Source organism: Sitophilus oryzae, unplaced genomic scaffold, assembly GCF_002938485.1.
Source record: "Sitophilus oryzae breed Bouriz unplaced genomic scaffold, Soryzae_2.0 scaffold_179_pilon_pilon, whole genome shotgun sequence".
NCBI classification, from domain to species: Eukaryota; Metazoa; Arthropoda; class Insecta; order Coleoptera; family Curculionidae; genus Sitophilus; species Sitophilus oryzae.
Window position 1 is genome coordinate 3,255,425 of NW_022146501.1, and position 19,896 is coordinate 3,275,320.

The 19,896-nt window shown below is 34.7% G+C and overlaps 2 protein-coding genes across 2 annotated transcripts in view; one reads left to right on the top strand and one right to left on the bottom strand.

The window, feature by feature from the left end:
* The window catches only part of LOC115882697 (retinal homeobox protein Rax-like), a 114,548-nt gene that overhangs the window by 90,195 nt on the left and 4,457 nt on the right, over nucleotides 1-19,896 (bottom strand). The gene's annotated exons all lie outside the window — the stretch shown is intronic.
* Nucleotides 1-19,896, top strand: part of LOC115882842 — a 142,410-nt gene that overhangs the window by 25,146 nt on the left and 97,368 nt on the right. The window lies entirely within an intron of this gene.

Consider the following 19,896-nt stretch of genomic DNA (forward strand, 5'->3'; position numbering starts at 1 on the left):
TTGTCTATTACAAAACGGGTGTCGATAATAAGTACTGCGTCCTTCACTTCCAAAATAGACACTTTATTCAAACTATATTATCCTCTAACCCCCTTTTTTCTTTTTAGTGTCCGTAAAATGGTCATTGTGAAGCTGAATAACCATTAAACTCAAACACTTAGCGATTTAGCGCGTACACCGACCCTCTGGCAACCCTTAATGAAACATAATCGATGCCTAGCGGATCGTGAGTAATTTGTGGACGGATCTGGCATTTTTTTTCTGGTAGGCGACGTTACGTCAAAAGGTGACAACTAAAAAAGTCAACGTCGCATTATAATTGTACAATTGAAATGTAGGGGGAGTTGGAATAAATGTCCGTTTTGTTAGTTTTTTGACGTATGTCGAGGTGTTGTGAATAGAATTACTGGAATGCAAATAATGGTTTAGAGTTAAATAGTTTTTAGACACCTTTTGAATAAAAAAATCACATGAGAATATTTCATTTTTTACCTTACATATTTTTTGTAAAATATCTGTGCTTCTCAAAAAGAATTTAGCTTCCCAAAATGAATTTAGCAAAAACTAAAGTAATATGCAACGAACTAGTGGAAAGAAAAGACATTGTAATGTATCGTATGATCGAATAAAAACGGCGTCAGCGATGGCTATGTAATGAAGATCGCTGTCATTTTATGGCGTAAAATTATATGGGAAATGTCATCGATCGTCATTTCATAACCATCGCTGACGCCGTTTTTTTCGGTCATGCGGTATAACACAACACTGGAAATAGTAGAAGAATATATATATTTGGGATAACTAATACCTAGCTCGGGATCTCTACTACCAGAAGAATAAAGTTAGCATGAAGTACTTATGGAAAAAACTCAATCATATTCAAGTCTAGAATGGCACTATATCTAAAGAAGAAAACATTCGACCAATGTGTACTACCAGTCATGACCTATGCTTGCGAAACTTGGACACTTAAAACGGACATCATGAGGAAACTGCAGGTCGCACAACGCTCCATGGAACGAAATATGCTGGGAATATCCAAGAGAGACCGTAAAAGTATACAGTGAATACGACAAAAACCCCAGGTAATAGATGTCTTCCACAGAGTCAAATCCCTCAAATGGCAATGGGCAGCACCTGACAAGAAGAACGGACAACAGATGGACCACAAAAATTATAGCATGGTAGCCACGAGGAATTAATGGGGATGATATTAGGAAATTAGCAGGGATAACTTGGACCCGCATAGCCAACAATAGACAAGAATGGGTCAAACTACAAAGAGAGTATGTTAGGGAGGCTACACCATAATTGGAAATGGTTGAATAAGCTGAAAATGACGTTTATGATGATGGCATGTTGTTACTGGACTATCTTTTTATTAAAATAAGGCAAACAATATGTGCTATAGAACGGATAAAATACATAATTGGTGTGAAATATACAACAAAAAAGAAAACATAATCATTCATAAGTTAGTATTTTGGTTCTAAAATTCACTGACTTCCAGAAAATTAACAAACTAACTCACTTTATCGTTCCATCGCATATAATTCTTGACTTAATTTGATGAACAGTTGGATGTCTTAACAGCCTCTGGTGGGACCGAAACTTATCTGCAACAACTAAAAAGAGACTTGGAAGAACATTGGTGGAGTCAGTTCTTTGCTATGGTTCAGAGCTGTGGACTCTGAGTGCAGACGCGAAGCGCAAAATCCAAGTTGTTGAAATGAACTACCTTAGAAGAAGTGCAGGTATATCTAGGATGGAAAAAAAGACAAACATCGAGGTCAGGCGTATCATGAATGCATCGGAGGAGACAGTACTGGATCGAATCGAAAAATCCAGCTTAAAATGGTTTGGACATGTTCTGCGTATGCCGGAGAACAGGTGGCCAAAAAGAGTTTTTCAATGGGCCCCCAGGGCAGAAGAAAGAGAGGTAGACCTAGAAAATCCTGGAACGGAACGGTTACGGAAGCAATGGAAGCTCGTAACCTAGAAGCTGATGACGCTCTAAATCGAGATGTGTGGCGTAGGGTAACGGGAAGGCAGCAATAGGCTGTAGTTGGAAATGAGTATTAAATACTTAAACCAAATCCCGTTTATATATATAATTTGATGAACAGTGAGTTTCCCAACGTCCAAGCACAGATTTTTTTACAAAAAAACTTGTAAGATGAAACTTAAAAATGTAAAAAGGCACACACTAGAAGGATTGTAAATAAAAACTTGTAAATAAAGGAAACTCTCCAAAATCTTAACTTACATATAAACAACTGTGGTGTTATCAAATTAAGGAAATTTTTTTTTATAAATTTTTAGGTATTTAAAAAACGGTAAAGAGAAAATATGTTCTTTTAAATTATCTCTGTTAAATCCTCAACTTCTTTCTTTGCAAGTCAACCGAAAACCGAAAATAGTTTGTCATCGTTCTCACCTTTGATCTGATAGGTTTAATAAAGGTGGCAGTCGTTCAACACGTCGTAAAACAATGAAAACGCGTCCTCCGTTTTAAAATGCCGGACATAAATATCAATTACCGAAGACTAGAGCTGCCGCTGAATAATTTTCCAGTTGGGAGTTTGGGCACGGGCCCTAACGTCTCCCACATGTCGTTTAACGACATCTTAAAGCGTTTCGCATCTTATTAAAGCGCCCCCCATCAACGTCGCTTACCAGGGACATGGAATTCAATATTACAACGGGCTGTGGTGTACTTTTATTTTGTGCTATAAGGGACTATATAATATGACATTGACAGTTGGCTTTTTAATTTAAAGTAGATTAATATTTTCTGGGAAATACTAATAATACATATCTTTAAACTTGATTTTCATGAATCCGTTGTCCGACAATACGATGATACGATATTGATTTTATTGGTTGAAGTTAAAGACTTCGATTGGTTAGAAAATTAGGCAGTTTTAAATTTATTGCATTTTTATGCGACCGTTCATTGGATAAACGATTTGCTTGTGATTGGTGTTATTTTATATTTTCATTTCTATAACGATTTCGCTGTTTTACTTATAGTCTAAGACTAGCAACGTTTTCAAGAGAGAATATTCTCGAAGAATTCTAGCTGCCTGTAGACGTTGCGTTCATTAATGCGCCTTATATCTGTATTTAACATCTGTTCACTACTCATAAACGAAAAATCCCATAAAACACACGAAAATGGGATACCCTTTACAGATGTGATGCGCAGTAGTGAACCGCAGTAGTCTACCGGCAGCCGGACGGCCCGCACTTTGGTCAGGAGAGCATAGCAAAAGATATATTAAAGAACCAGCTATCTGAAAATTCCCCTTTTCCCGACGGTGCTAGCTCTTGTACTATTATATTTTTATGAAGGTTAGATTAAATTTGTCAAATAAGTATCAAAAGGTCCGTTATCGTACGATCTTTCTATGTTGAAAAGTGGCGCGAAAACGCTATGGCCAATCAGAGCGCCGTCGGACCATCATATGAACGGATAACGGACGCATGACAATCAAGCTTTATTCTACCGTTAGCGTGCTAGCATATTATTTATTCATTTATTTATCGTTTTTGTGTTGTTTTATATCATGTTTTCCTGCTTGTTTTCTAATAATCTAATTCCATTTTAAATGGAGTGGACATATTTTTTCGAAACGTTTTTCTTACAGTTTTACTTTGCCATTTTTATCACTTAAGTACATGTTTTCTTACATACTAGCCTAACGGATCCAATAAACCGACCCTATTTCTCAGAATGACACATTGAATTTATTCCTGGTCTATGACCCTCAAGATTCAAAAATGTTATACAATTACGGTTATATTTATGTCTTTAAATACAACCACCCTAGGAAACTAGACCAAAATACTAGTATAGTATTACCATCAGACTTATAGAAAAGTCATTCTCTATTTACAATAGCCTTTAATGAAGGCTTTTGGAATTTTAGAACTTGATATTATAAATAAACGCATACCTGGATGTATCCAAGGCAAATTACTTTACTAATGCGTTTTGTTTTGTGTTGTAAAAAATGTCTATGCTTATGTGGCGGATTCATCTCTCCAAAAAAATCCTTTATGGGTATTTCGCCACTGCACTGCAAGAAAAATCTACAAAATAAAATAGTTATTTTTTTTAAAACTATTTTATTTTGTAGATTTTCTTGCAGTGCAGTGGCCACTGCACTGCAAAAAAATCTAAACACCCATAAAAGATTTTTTTGGAGAGATGAATCCGCCACTCACCCATCTCCTAGGGGAAGGTCTATACCTAAGACCTTCCCCTAGGAGATGCAAGACGTTGTCGTTGGTGGGGAAGCTCCTGGTCAGGTGCTGGGGGAATCCCCCCTAGCACTTGGCTTGGTCTAAGAAGCATCTCACTCATCGTCTTGTCCCTGACTGTAGTGTCGTGGCCAGGGAATTGCACCAAGACATATAACGATACCGGGCGGGGCTAGGGACAGCCTCAACCTTGGGGCATCGGGGGGCACCCCATTGTATTTTACCCCTTACTTCTACATGCGGGACTCTGTAGAAGTGGACCGACTGTCCCTAGCGACTCATAGGAACACTATGAGATCTGGTAATAATAGTAATAAAAACATCACCGGTGAAGCTGTGGGGAAACCCCCTAGCGACACTGGGAACAGTAACAATGAAAGTTCCAAGGGGCCAAACCCAAAGAGAACTACAGGAGAGGTGGCTGACACTTGCGTGAGACCATCCTCCGCAAGTGGCATACAAGCTACCACCTCCTCCAAGGGTCGGGAGCCTACCTCCTACCTCTAAACCCAACAAGCGACACAATCTACCGTTTCGTCTACCCGGCCTGGGTCGTAGCTCCTCGACTGTGAGGGACACGGGTCTCCGTAGGAAGTCCTGGGACTGTATGATGAGTTATAACTCAAGAAAAGGGAACACAATAGATCTCTAAGGTCGCAGAGATTAACCCCCCTCCCACTTATTGTAAATTTTAAATTCTAAAATAGGTATAGACACTTTTTCTTTATTTATATTAATAAAATCGATAATTAATTTAGTTTATCAATAACATGCTACTGGGATGAGCAAATGTAAGACTAATAATATCAAGACTCGCTTGGTCTTGGTCTTGCTGTAAGACTCTTTTGCAAGTATTGCACTTTTTAATAGATTTTTACAAGAGGCACTTTTGAGTTAAGAAAATCTTTAAATAACTAGTATATAGACTGCAAGAATCTTGCTTGCTGGATCTTCGTTTTGGTCTTGAGTAAGTTTTGCATTGGTCGATCTTGTGTGCAACAGATATAGATTTTCTCGATCATCACTACTACTGGTACAGGTTTTGTAGCCGTATATGATTACAGGTCTTGTCACAATCTCGTAGATATTTTTGATTCCAAATATGTATAATTTTATGCTTTTCAGTTTTACCTCATCAGGTAATTGTTAAATTGAAGTTTAAATTTATACAGGATGAGTCTTAAATAAGTGCATATATTTTTAAGGGTAGTATATTTCGACCCAGAAACACGTCTATGAGTTTTTTTTTCGCCAAAAAAATTTAAAATTTTAAGTTTTTTAAATTTATTTTTGCAATTTTAAAAACCAGAAAAGATCCAGTGGTTCTCAAAATTTAAGAACAAAATGATTTTTAAAATTTTCAAGGTGAAATTACTCGGTTATTTTGGAAATGCTAAAGAAAAGATATGTTTATTTTATCGAGATCTATCAGCTATGAAAATATTTGCACTTATTTCAGACTCACCCTGCATAATGTTAGGTTTCTCAGAACACCAAACGGATTTAAAAAGAAGTTTCTGCGAAATAACAAAAGTGTTCTCTGGTTAGTTATATATAGACGTTTTAAATAGTTTTTCTTTATTTGTTTTACGATTAAAAAAGCCAGTGACAAGTAGCCGGTGGTATTTTACAAAAAGTACATTTTTTATTTCCTTCAGTCACGAAATACCCAGGACCTGTGACATAGAAAAATCCACAAGATTTTCCTTAATTTAAGTAAGAACAATTTTTGGTTTGTCATGTTATTTTTAACATTGTCTCCTCAATGAACAGCTCAGTAGATTGAAGCTAAGAAACAATGGCGAATGCAGATTCTATAGCAAAAATGGGGAAACACCACAACACCTCATCACTAAGTGCGCTAAAACGACAACCATTCGTGCCATAAAGTTTGATAAGACTGGTATCGGAGATGGAGAACTAACCTTTATAAAACCATCTCCGATACTTGCTTTTGTTAAAGCTCCGAGACTGTGTGATGAGTTATAACTCAAAATAGATCTATAAGGTCGCGGTGATTAACTTCCTCCCTTCCATACAATCTACAACCTTTTTATTTGTTAGATTTCCCTTTCAGTGAAGAAATACCCAGGGTTTTTCCAAGAGATAACTTTCACGGTTTGAATATTGCTAGACGATTCATACCAAAAGATTTTTCTTCTTCGCTTCCTTTGGTCCATCCATATTGCATTTCTTTTCGACCCCAGCGACAGTTGTTGCGAAAAGAGCGCGATTGTCGTGTGCCGATGCCGTTTTTTCCCTCCCTTATTCTTCGCGCAGATGCACGCAGCATCTCTCTTTTTCCTTCACTTCCGTAAGGAGACCAAACGATGCAAGGAAAAAAACGCACGAAGGGCACCAGGTGGAAGCCCGACCTTTCCTAAGGGCTACACGACAATACGCGATCTAATTTTTCGAGAAACCAGAGCACAATAATGTGCAAAGGGACCCCGAAATAAGTAGGAATCGGGACGATAGGCCCAAAGGATGGATATTCTCACGATTTTCGGTTGTGCGACCGTATAGGTCGGGATAATCAAGGGTTATTGTAACGGGCTCTATGACTAGGCGAAAGATTTGCGCTCTATTTTTCTAGGATCCCTACAATTAACCGCATAATTGTTACGAGGAACTAGAGTAGTTTATTGTTGGGCCACCGTGTCAATTATAGAAATTTAACTGCCGTATAGCGCAAAATATTATAGTGTGTGGGATAATTAAATCACATAAATTTTTTTAACAGATATTGTCTTTCATGGATATATGGGCGAATCTTTCAGACAAATAATATAGACAAACTTTACTGTGTGTACCAAATATATACAGAAAAATGCTACGTAATAGTATAGATTGTTTTATTAGGAGTAAAAATGAGTTTTCGTGGCGAGGCTGTACGTTTGACTTAAAAGTCACAGCTTGTACGAGTATATACAGGGTGCTACAAATTCGAGGTACGAGCATTGGTATCTCGGTAACCGTAATAGATACGAACTTGGTTAAACTGGGACGAAGTTGCGCTTTGGGATGTTCACCAAGATGCCATCAAAAAAGGTTTAAAAATTTCAAGGATTGCTGAGTTTTTTGGGAAAAACTGATTTTTTTGAAAACCAAAATTATTTTTTCCTGTCGTTACATTTTAGAAAATCAAAAAACTAATTGCATATTCCCACTTTATTAGGGCTATTTGATAGTATTTTTAGATTTTCAAATTAGCTGATAATTTTTGAGATACAGAGGCGAACTTAATTTTTTTAAATATAGACCTGTATTTTTTATTTCAGATTTTAAAAGAACTCGGTCTCCTGAGTCCAAATCATATGCCACACTTTTTTTTTGTTTTCACATTTGAACACAATTTATTTAAACTAATTTCAAGTCTGGCTCTGTTTAATCTATTCATCGTTACCATATTGATAAGCTTTCAAACTTAACAATGACGTGGGGTAAAACATTGAATACGGAAAATCAAATGCAATAAAATAATATAAAATATATATAATTAATATAAATTAATATAATATTATAATATAAACAATCAAATCATTTTCCCGGAAGTTGTATTGGAAATGGTAGAGCAGTATAATGTCCAACGAGGTTCCTGGACCTATCGCCAAGGAGCTACATTATTTGACATCATATGTAAAAGTGAAATCAATTCATCTCAACATTTACAATAAAGAGGACATAATGCATTCTATAAATAAAATTGAGCGAAAAATAAAATTGGTCCAATAGGGAGGGTGGTAACCATTTCGAACATGTAGAACATTAACAACTAGTTTGTAGAGGTTGATTTATTTATAATAACTATGATTAATATTATGCATATTATTAGATCGCACACTGAGAATTCAAATTCACAATAAAAAAATTAAAAATAATATTTTTAAATTTATGACCTGGATATTATTTTTTTAAATCTTTCAATTGGAATTCCAATTTAATTCTTCCGATTTTCCTTATTCAATGTTAGTTAGCGCTGATCAATATTGTTGCGATGAATATAATCAGATTAAATAATTTGAGAAACCAGAGTCGGACTTGAAATTATTTTAAATAATAATTAAATAGTTTTGTTGCTGTTAAGGTATCCAAAACAAAAAAAAAATATAAAGTGTGGCATATCATTATATTCAAGAGACCGAGTTCTTTCAAAACCTGAAATAAAAAATGCAGGTCCGTATTTAAAAAAATTAAGTTGGCCTCTGTATCTCACAAATTATCAGCTAATTTGAAAATCTAAAAATACTGTCAGATAGCCCTAATAAAGTTACTATAAGAATGTACAATGAGGTTTTTGATTTTCTAAAAACTAACGATAGGAAAAAATAAAATTGATTCTCAAAAAAATCCATTTTTTCCAAAAAATTCAGCAATCCTAGAAATTTTTAAAACTCTTTTGGTGGCATCTTAATGAACACCAAACCAAAGCGCAACTTTGCCCCAATTTAACCATGTCCGTATCTATTACGGTTACCGAAATACCAATGCTCGTACCTCGAATTTGTAGCACCCTGTATATCGAGAAACTATAGTGAATAGACTGATGCTCGTTGAATTTGACACTAAAAGTGCTTTGACGTAAAAGTGCTTTACTTTTAAGCCTAGACCAAGGCCTAGACGTTAAAATGACTTTTTATATTGTCAATCACGTCGCAAAAATTAATACTTTTGTGACGTTTGAAAAAAAAGATATTTATAGATTTTGATCTATTGATATATATATAATTTACTTTAGATTCTGTTATCTTTATCAATAATCCATAATACCATAATTCAAATTTGAAAAATAATATGATTCTGGTAATGTTGTTATGGAGATTGGACACAGATAGAGAAATAAATAAATCAATAGATAAAAATCAATAAATCTTTAAATCAGTTTTCGGCTTTCAAAATCCAAAATTTGAATTTGACAACACCGCATATTTGAAGATTTAAAGTAATAATTTAATTGGTTTTCGATCCTTCGATCCTTGTGTGTCTATCCACGATCTTCATAGTGTTTTGTAATTTCAGGAGTGTCATATCAGTCATGGTGTATAAACAAAAATATAATTTATATGAAACTTCGTTTTTTAAACTTAAAAAACAGAATAAAGCCTATAGAAAAAGTTTCCATAAATCACTTGACGACGATTTTTAGAAATTATATATGGTTGGAAAATCCCTTTCATATTCTTTTTATTTCTGTTAAAATCATAATATAGGGGTTGCGTTTTTTGCACTTTATGTATAGAATATATGAGGGGTGACAAATTTATATAAAATGGGAATCCTTGTCTGTTATTTTTTTATCTAAAATACTTTTTAAGTAGTTTTTAATAAAAAGGGATATATTTATGGTTTTTGGCAATATTTACTTATGTAGTAGTAACATTGTTAGGTTAAGGCATTTTGGAATTTATATTGTCTGTCTTTTTTTAGTTGAGCTTTATATAGTAATCGATTAAATATTATACAGGTTGACTATAAAAAAATTATACAGGGTGTTCAAAATAGTGTATCTAACTTTGGTGGGTAATTCTACAGATAAAAATAAAACAAACAGTTCCTATGAATATATGCCCTAAAATGCTTCCCGAAGAAGTTACAGCCCTCGCGAAAGGTTAAATAAAAATAAAATATTTTGTTTTTTTTTGAGAACATTGGTAAACCGTTTTTCTTGAAATTTGGTACTCTTACACACATTTTAATGCCAAAGCAGGCGATAGTGTAAAATTCCGTAACACCCTGAAAGGGTACCTCCTTATAGATACTAAGGTTTTATCCTTATAGATACACTAATTTTAATAAATGAAAATTAAAGCTAGGACTATCAACGGTTTATCAATGTTCTCAAAAATATACAAAATATATTACTAGAATTTAACATATAGTAATCGATTAAATATTAGGTTGACTATAAAAAAATATAAAAATAATTTTTTGATGATTTGTTTTATTAAGGGTCAGAAACAAAGGCAACCCTTAAGTTTCTAAACTCCTGTTTAGAATGTCTTTTTTTTGCTACTAAAATTCTATTTTCCATAATAGAGTACAGGGTGGGTCAAATTCGACGCTTTTAAATGGAAAGACCCTTTTCTATAGGAGATAGACGAAAAGTAATATCGGTGTCTGGAGCTCAATTTTCATCAAAAATATGATGGTGAAAACCGCATATCAATATCTGTTACCGTTTCGGAGTTACGGGGTGTTTTTCAAAAATGTGCATTTTTAACAAATCGCTGTAACTTTTTTGTTATGAAAAATTTTGTATTTCTATGAAAACATTTCCAAAGCACCTTTTTACGTAGAATTTAATGGTTTAAGTATAATTTTTTTAACATTAATAATTTAAGAGTTATCAACAGAAAAATTGATTTTTTTTTGGGCACACCCTCTATATTTTTAATTAACTGAAAAGAATTTAAAATTACCTTTCCAAAAATATAGCACACTTGATATTTTGTTATAATCCCCTTCGAAATACAGAATTTTTAAAAGTTCGCCACTTTAAATTAGTAGGCTTTGGACCCCTTATTGATGATATGTCCTTAATGGAACTCGAAAACATATTTTTCCAGCAAGACGACGCACCGCCTCTGAACGCTGAAGTTATTAGCAAATTTTTGCAGCCAATTTCAAGAATAATTGGATAGCTAACCAAGATCCCAGCCGTTGGCCGTCGAGGCCGCCTGACTTAGAGCCCATGGATCTAATCCTATGGATATATTTGCGAATAAAGGTTCCTTATTCTTCCGTATAATCTAGACAAGAATTAAAAATACTTAGCAGTTATGAAAGGGTATCTTTCACCCGTACTGAGTTAATGAATTCCGCGAGAAATGTTCAAAAACTGCCCCGTCTGTCCATAACAGATATAAGGTCGATATGTCGAACACCTGTAGCAAAATCTCATGTCTTGGTTTGCTATTTATTTTTATTGTTATTAGATATAGTTTAAATCTGTTGTTAAATATATTTTAAATTGTTATAAAATTCTGCATCTCTCATAGCAAATATTATTTTCGTTTTAATTGATGCTCACAGCTAGAATTTTTTTGCATTACAGCCGGTGCCGTTCAAAGCCTACTTATTTAAAGCGGGCGAATTTTATATACTCTATATCTCGAAGAGAAATGGAGCAAAATATCAAGTGTGTTATATTTTTGGAAAGGTAATTTTAAATCCTTTTCAATAAATTAAAAATATACAGGGTGTCCCAAAAATAAAATTTTCTGTTGATAATTCTTAAATTTTTAATTTAAAAAAAATTATACTTAAACCATTAAATTCTACGTAAAAAGGTGCTTTGGAAATGTTTTCATAAAAATACAAAATTTTCCATAGCAAAAAAGTTACAGTGATTTGTTAAAAATGCATATTTTTGAAAAACACCCCGTAACTCCGAAACGGTAACAGATATCCATATGCGGTTTTCACCATCATGTTTTTGACAAAAATTAAGCTACAGACACCGATATTAGTTTTTGTCTATCTCCTATAGAAAAGGATGTTTCCATTTAAAAGCGTCGAATTTGGTCCACCCTGTACATATTATAAGTTATGAATAGGTAATAATTGGCTATAAATACCAGTATCAAAAAAAAGTATGGTTTATCGACAATAATTTTAAATATTACTGCTACTCTCGTAGTTCAATCAAATCATTCACAGGCATTTCTGAAACTGCCTTTCCAAAAAAGTAATTAATTTTTTGGAAGGCAATAATTTTTTCCATCTCTAGAATATCATCTCCCATCCATCTCTAGAATAATTTTTATCGGTTTCAGTTTCGAATGGCTTGTGGTCAGTGCGGTAAGCCTACTTGACAGTTGATTGGTGTGATGTATTAACAGATAGATTCACTCCATTCCACTGATTTAGTTGCGGTTATAAGGAACACACCCTCTTTAAATCTGGCACAGGGCCACCTAGTTGATAAACACAGAAAAAATATACTGAAAGCAGGGAACTGACCCATTGCTTTTTTGTGTCACTGATAATTTAATTTAAAATTCTTCTTTATTTTGAAACTATTTAAGGAAAATTCTGGGTATTTTGATTCTGAACCAAAATCAGTGACATTGATATAGAATGTAGAATGGTTAGGAGGGGAGTTAATCACCGCGACCTTACAGATCTATTGTGTGTTCCCTTTTCTTGAGTTATAACGAGTTATAACTCATCATACAGTCTCAGGGCTTTAACAAAAGCCAGTATCTGAGACGGCTCCTCAGAGGCCAGCTCTCCATCCTCTACATCAGCCGTACCAAAGTTCATGGCACGAATGGTCGTCGTCTCGGCGCACTCAGTGATAAGGTGTTCTGGTGTTTCCCCATTTTCCATACAGAATCTGCATTCGTCGTTGTTTCTCAGCTTCAGTCTACTGAAGTGTTCGTTGAGGAGACAGTGTCCTGTTAGAAACCCCGTGACAATCCGAAGATTGTTCTTACTTAAATCAAGGAAAACCTTTGGTTTTTCCCGGTCGTAAGTTCTGAAGAACTTTTTCGAGTGTCTTAGACCGTTGGAGGACACCCATTCCAAGTTACGGATGGAGTCTTCCAGATTCTTCAGTTCCACCTTCAGACTATCGGATAGGATGGCAATTTGACATTGATATAATATTTTCTGAACATTTAAAGACATTTCTCCAATGATGAAAAAGAACATTAAGGAGCCTACTATTTATAAGTTATTCTATTTCAGTGGTTTTAATACCTAAATATTTTTATATAAAACTAGTCCAATTCATTTAGATCAATAAAATAATCCGATTTGCGATGAAGAGATTAAATAAACGCTGCGTATGCCAATAAAATCAGATTACAGTGTTTTATTAGTCCCTATTTTATTTGACAGTCTCGTGCCTTTCTGTCTAAACGACAATCCATACCGGCAAGAGGTGCCTTAAGCCTCCAAGATATCGGTTAATAAAACAGCGTGAAATTAAGGTTAGAGAAAAAAGGGGAGAGTTGATTTAAATGCGCTAATTTATGAGCAGAGATTTGCACGATATAGACGGCACCCTAGAGAGACAGACAGTTTGGTTAAATAGCGTATGATAAAAATTATTTAAATATGATTTGTGTGTAATGGAATTAATTATGTGATCTTAATTTTAGTTAAGATGAAATGGCGTTCTTTAGTTAAGGTGAAATTATGAAAGTAATCAAATAATTTATCTCTGCTGATTACTTCTGACAAAAGAACCTTTTAGCTGAAAATAACCTTGATAAAGACGAAAATACACGTCGAAACGTCGGTAATTAAAAAAAGATTGTTTAATTCCTGGTTTTAAACCTGCGAAAGTCATTTGAAGTGTGGAATTTCAGAAGGCATTTTGTCCAAAATCTAAAAATTTCACAAATCGCAAAAGTTTACTACACAAATCTGACAAAAGTTGAATATGTATAACACGTACTAAAAATTGGATAAAAATGCCCCGTTTAATTTAAGAAACAGAAAGTTTTATTTGCTTTTATATTTTTTTGGTGAATTAAGGAAAAAAAAACAAAACTTAAACGCATTTTGATTGTCCAAGGTGGACAAAAGCCTTTTTGTTTGGGTTAGCTATGGACAAAACGCGTTTTGAAGGTAAAACAAGTTCTTCCCAACTTAAAGCGGAACTCAAGAACCTGGAAGACTCCATCCGTAACCTGGAATGGGAAGCTTCCAACGGTCTAAGACACCCGAAGAAATTTCTCAGAACCGAGAAAAATGAAAGATTTTCTTTGATTTATGTAAAAATAATCTTAATGATATTATTGCTAGCCCATCAGACTATCTGACACCTAGGTTGGAGCTTGGCCAGAAATTTCTAATCAGAATTCCAACCAGAAAGGAGTGGGAGACACAACTACTGAAGGAATTTGATATTGCGCTATTTACTGGCGGATTCAGGTGTAGGTTCGGGGGTGTTCTCGAAGGCTTATGACATCGCAAGGTCTTACCGGCTTCCGGATAGAACACGTGTTTTCCAGGCAGAGATACTTGCCATTTGGAAGGCCTGCGAATGGTTGAGCGAGGAGACACCTTATATGGACTTCCGTCCATGCAAGTGATTATTGCAGTTTTCCTATAATAATAACTGATAGCCATGTCGGCGCCGAACTCATCTACCATATCCTCCAAAATACTCAAAAAAAAACGTGCGACAAGTTACTCTACATGGCATGGTATGATATAACCTTGCTTTGGGTTCCAGGCCACAGGAACATCGACGGGAACGAATGCGCTGATGTACTTGCAAGGCGAGGATCGTGCCTTGCGCTAGATGCATCAGAGGAAGTTTTTACTCCCCTCAAAACCATAAAAAAGACATTTACCACCATTTTCTGTCTATGAAGAATAGTGGATGGAAAATTCCAGGGACAGCCAGGACAGGAGGCAGGACAGCCAGGAAAACTTGGTCCAAAATACGACCATAAGAAATCGGGAGAGCTCATAACTAAATCGCGTAAGGATATCGCCAGGCTTACGGCGGTATATTCGTAACTCTGGCCAATTGGCTAACATGCGGCGAGAATGGGCAGTCTTTTTAACGAAGTTTGCCGAAGCTGCAAGGACCCGAAGGAAGGTTCTGCATTTTCTGTGCCGCTGTCCGGCTTTGTATAGAACCCGCAACCGTTTCATCGGTGGTTACAGCTTTGTAAATGTTGAAGATGTTGTCGGGAAGAGCATAACGGAAGTCACCCGTTACATTAATGCCACCGAATGGTTATAAAAGTTAACACTCCAACTTTCCATCCCTAGGGATAGGGTCTCTGAGTGAGTGATATCAAAACGGCAATTCTGCTAATTGGAGTTCGGCAAGCGGTCGCATTCGCCACTTCAACCAACCAACCAAGAATAATCTTCGGATTGTCACGGGGTTTTTAACAGGACACTGTCTCTTCAATGAACAACTCAGTAGATTGAAACTAAGAAACAACGGCGAATGCAGATTCTGTGAGAAAAATGGGGAAACACAAAAAAAAATCTGTAAAATACGACATTCAATATCCCAATGCTTAATTGTTATAATTTCTTTGAGACTATTCACATTTACTGGATTTTCAATTCTCATTGCAACATATCAATTATTTCTGTAATAATAAATAATGTTTATTTTAATTTACATAAATTTACATTATATTGTTTGCATAACAAAATTAACATTCATACAAAATTATTAAACCCTTCTACCACTATAATTACACTTTTATTAGCTATTTCATATTCATCCCATCTGCAAAGGACCCACTTGGCAACGTGCCAATATTTTCCGCCACAAAATACATCAATAAAACATATTTCCGACCCCACAAATCATTATAAGTTCCTTATTGAATACAAATAATGAGTAATTAACGTAGCTTTGTTGATTCTTCTTAACTTAAAACCTTATTTGCAATTTAATTTTGAAGTAGTTTCAAAGAATGCGAATGGGGCGGTATTGTATGGTCTGAGGCAAACAGGGTACGACTATAATTATGCCGTTTGAAATGCTGTAATTGCATGTACTCTAGAGGTAAAGGTGAAAAGCAAGCAAACGAAGGAAGGAATTAGTATGAAGGAATAATATAGGGTTTCTTCCAGGGTTGAAAAAAAACATGTTCTTTTTTAATTTTTAAACAAAACTTTAGTTAATAACAGAACATTTTAGTTTTTTTAAAACAGATACGTCTACAAAAATCGTTGACGTTCTGTTAAAATGACATTATATCTAAAATCTATTCTGTACCCTGTGTCCCATGAATGCTAACAAATCTTAGATTTGTGAAAGTCGCCTTTTCTGATTCTAGTTCGAATATTTAGAGGTCTAGATGTTTCACCAATATAAAATTTTATCACATTCACATGGTATTTTGTATATTACATTTTGTTGTCCAGCGTTCATTGGTTTAGTGTGTGTTAAAATCCTGTTAAAATGGATCTAAGTGTATTTTGTGTTTGGAAGATGATCGTATGTTATATTGTTTTCCTATCCTTCTTATTTTTTTCCGAAACGCCTCGTATGTATGGAATTGTAAGTTGTATAAACCGGGTGCGTCTCGAAAGGGTCACACCCCCATAACTTTTTTATTTTCTCAGATAAAAAATTGAGATTTGGTATGTTAATATATGCCATAAATTAGAATTGATTGACGTATTCAATAGTTTTCTGTCACTTCCTGTTTCGCCGGAAATGACTACAACTTTTAATTTTTAAATGGCACCCTCGGTTTTTTGTTGCTTTATTCGATAGAAAATGATACTCTGAATACAATGACATATCATATGTCAACTTTGACATTTTCGCATATGGTTTATTTGAAATTATAACATGCGGTTCATAACGATAATTTGACTCGAAATACCAAGTGTATGGTATCAAATTATTCGTAAAAAAATGCTTTTTCCAAACATGCTAATCAGCCACCCTCGTTCCATTTGAGCCACCCTCGTTCCAAAATTGAGATGTGATTAAAAATACGATTTGGGCATCTTTTAACCAGCCAGGACAAGACACGACTAACATTAGACGATCAAATCTATTTTTCCAAGGCTCCTTGATTATAAAATAGTGTTTTTAACACAGCCATGGCACTCTCGATTGAAATTTAAATTTTTTTTTTCCACAATAAGGGGCCGTCCTCTGCCGGAAACACTGCGACCTGTGAGGTCTATTGTGTTTGTCCCCTTTCTATATCTGCACCCATTCTCCTATCCCTGTGCCCTGCACTAACTTATGCAGGTCCTTGATAGGATGGGAGCATAGTTCCTCCGGTTCTAGCCTAGCTTTCCCAAATAAAAAGTGTCGCTTGCGATCCAGAGTCTCGCAGTGACATATTATGTGCTCCGCTGTTTCAGGATCTTTATCGCAGAGTCTGCAGCAAAGACTTCCTTGATACAGATTGAGCTGGTTCAGGTAACACTTGACAGCCATATGTCCTGTCAAGAGGCCTGTTGTAATCCGCAATTTATTCCTGCTAAGCATTAGCAGTTCTTTTGCGGTTTTGGAGCTAGGTCCTTGGATAAAAAGGCTTTTATCCAAGGCTGCTGTGCCTGTGCCCCTGTCTGTTTCTCCAGTGGACATTCTGCTTTTCCCTGATCCAGAGTTTTAATGCACTACGGGCCATACATTTGGGTATTCCCAGTACTGGCTCTGGACCAAGATAAGATGCCGATGATCCTTGCCTAGCTAGCTCATCGGCTTTTTCGTTGCCTTGGATGCCGCTGTGGCCCGGCACCCAGAATAATTTAATTCTGTTCCGTCGAGCCAGAGCTTCCAGTTCACCTAGGCATTCCCAGACGAGACTCGACGATACCTTTGGGCTCGAAATTTAAAATTAAATTTTGTTTTATACAAAAATGTCAAAAGTTGACATATGATATGCCATTCTATTCAGAATGTCATTTTCTATCGAATGAAGTAAAAAATAACGGGGGCGCCATTTAAAAATCAAAAGTTGTAGTCATTTCCGGCGAAACAGGAAGTGACAGAAAACAAATGAATATGTCAATCAATCCTAATTTATGTCATATACTAACATACCAAACCTCGTTTTTTTTTATCTGAATAAATAAATAAGTTATAGGGGTGAGCGACTTTTGAGACGCACCCGGTATTGTGTATTGTTATCATTGTGTGTATTCTGTCTATGATTTGGAGTTTGTATTTCGTTTAATGGTTTTGTCAATAAAAAATGGTGAATGATGATTAAACCAATAAACACTGAACAACAAATTCGCATAAATGAATGTAAAAATACAGCTTTAAAATCGTACATTCATATTATTTACGTTATACTAAGTTAAATTTCCTTTTTGATAATTTTTTATTTTCTATTTTTTCCGGATTTCTTTTCCTTTAAATTTTTCTTCCAAAATCTGACACCCGCTTAATAAAAACAAGTATTTTGAGGTCAATTAAATTCAGTTTAATTCGACAAATTTCTGGTGACCACGACACCGTTGAACTCTGAAACTGTTGACCAGAGGGGACAGCTTTCCGCTAGTGTCACGCCAAGTGAGCAATGGGGTAAGGTTCCTGATAAATTGAACCGATATGATATCGGTACTGAATACAAATGACGGGGCTTTATCATTTTTTGGGGTGCGCAAAAAGCCCCCACAGCTTTACCAGTACTTTTTATGAATTTTAATTACTTTTTTATCTTTTTGTCTCTTTTAATTACCTACTAATTTGAATATCTTTATGGATCGTGTCTAATTTCAGTACGAACCATATACTTATAATTAATACAAACAGACAAAATTTACTATAGAAAACGAAGGTATCCAAGATAGACAAACCAAATGTAAACAGAAAAAGGCAGGGTTGCCACTTATTAAAAAAAATATTAACGAAGATCATACAGGGTGTCCCACTTAAGATGGATACAAGCCAATATATCTTGGTTGTTTGTTGAGCGATCTTTTTCATTTTTGGCAGGAGGCTGTATGGTTATAAGACGTACATTTTGCCCAAGGTAAGAAAGGCGATATCTCATAGACGTACGTTTTAATGGGGTTTGATATTTTTCGAGTCAAGAGTAAACTACCCTTAGGACAGTATTTATTTCAAATCTGATAAATTTTATTGAATCCTCCTTACCTAAGATACTTAAGTTCTAATTTTGATAAATATTGATACAGGGTGCGTCATTAAAATAAGACATTTTTATTTTTCTTATTATTTTTTTAAGTACTTACGACGCCACTGGATAAACAACAGGTTTATTATCAATAACCAATTATCAATTAATAATCGATTTAAGTTTTCAGATAGCTTCCATAATAATTAAGATACGATACAAAAAAACTAAATATTTTCAATTTATTTTGTTTACTTTAAAAAATTGTTTTTTTTAAGTTTGCTAATACAAATGAATAAAATGAGTTACAAAATAATTTAAAAACCCAGTTTTCAATGGAACCTGAAATATGACTTTTATTCGTTTTATTAAGGAATATTTTAAAAAATCCAAATAGTTAAATATTTAAAACAATCACTATTAACTTTGAAAAATATGCTCTAAACAAAGATTTATAAAACTATAACGAACTAAAAGTCAACATCTTCGACCAAACCACCATAAAAAAAAGATTATTAATTGATAATTGGTAATAATTGGTTATTGATAATAAACCAGTTGTTTATCCAGTGGCGTCGTAAGTACTTAAAAAAATAACAATAAAAATAAAAATGTCTTATTTTAATGACACACCCTGTATCAATATTTATCAAAATTAGAACTTAAGTATCTTAGGTAAGGAGGATTCAATATAATTTATCAGATTTGAAATAAATACTGTCCTAAGGGTAGTTTACTCTGGACTCGAAAATTATCAAACCACATTAAAACGTACGTCTGTGAGGTATCGCATTTTTTACCCTGGGCAAAATGTACGTCTTATAGCCATACAGCCTCTTGCCAAAAATGAAAAAGATCGCTCAACAAACAATCAAGATATTGGCTTGTATCCATCTTAAGTGGGACACCCTGTATCAAAAATTCCTCGTTCAAATCAATTAAACTTTTAGTTACGCGTTAAGCTTCTCCGGTACAGCGTTGCCCACTTTTACATATTTTCTTTTAATCAAAATATTTTAGGAAACAAAAATAAATTAATTATAAATATATGAACAGTTATTATTTACATTAACAAAACTCACCTCCT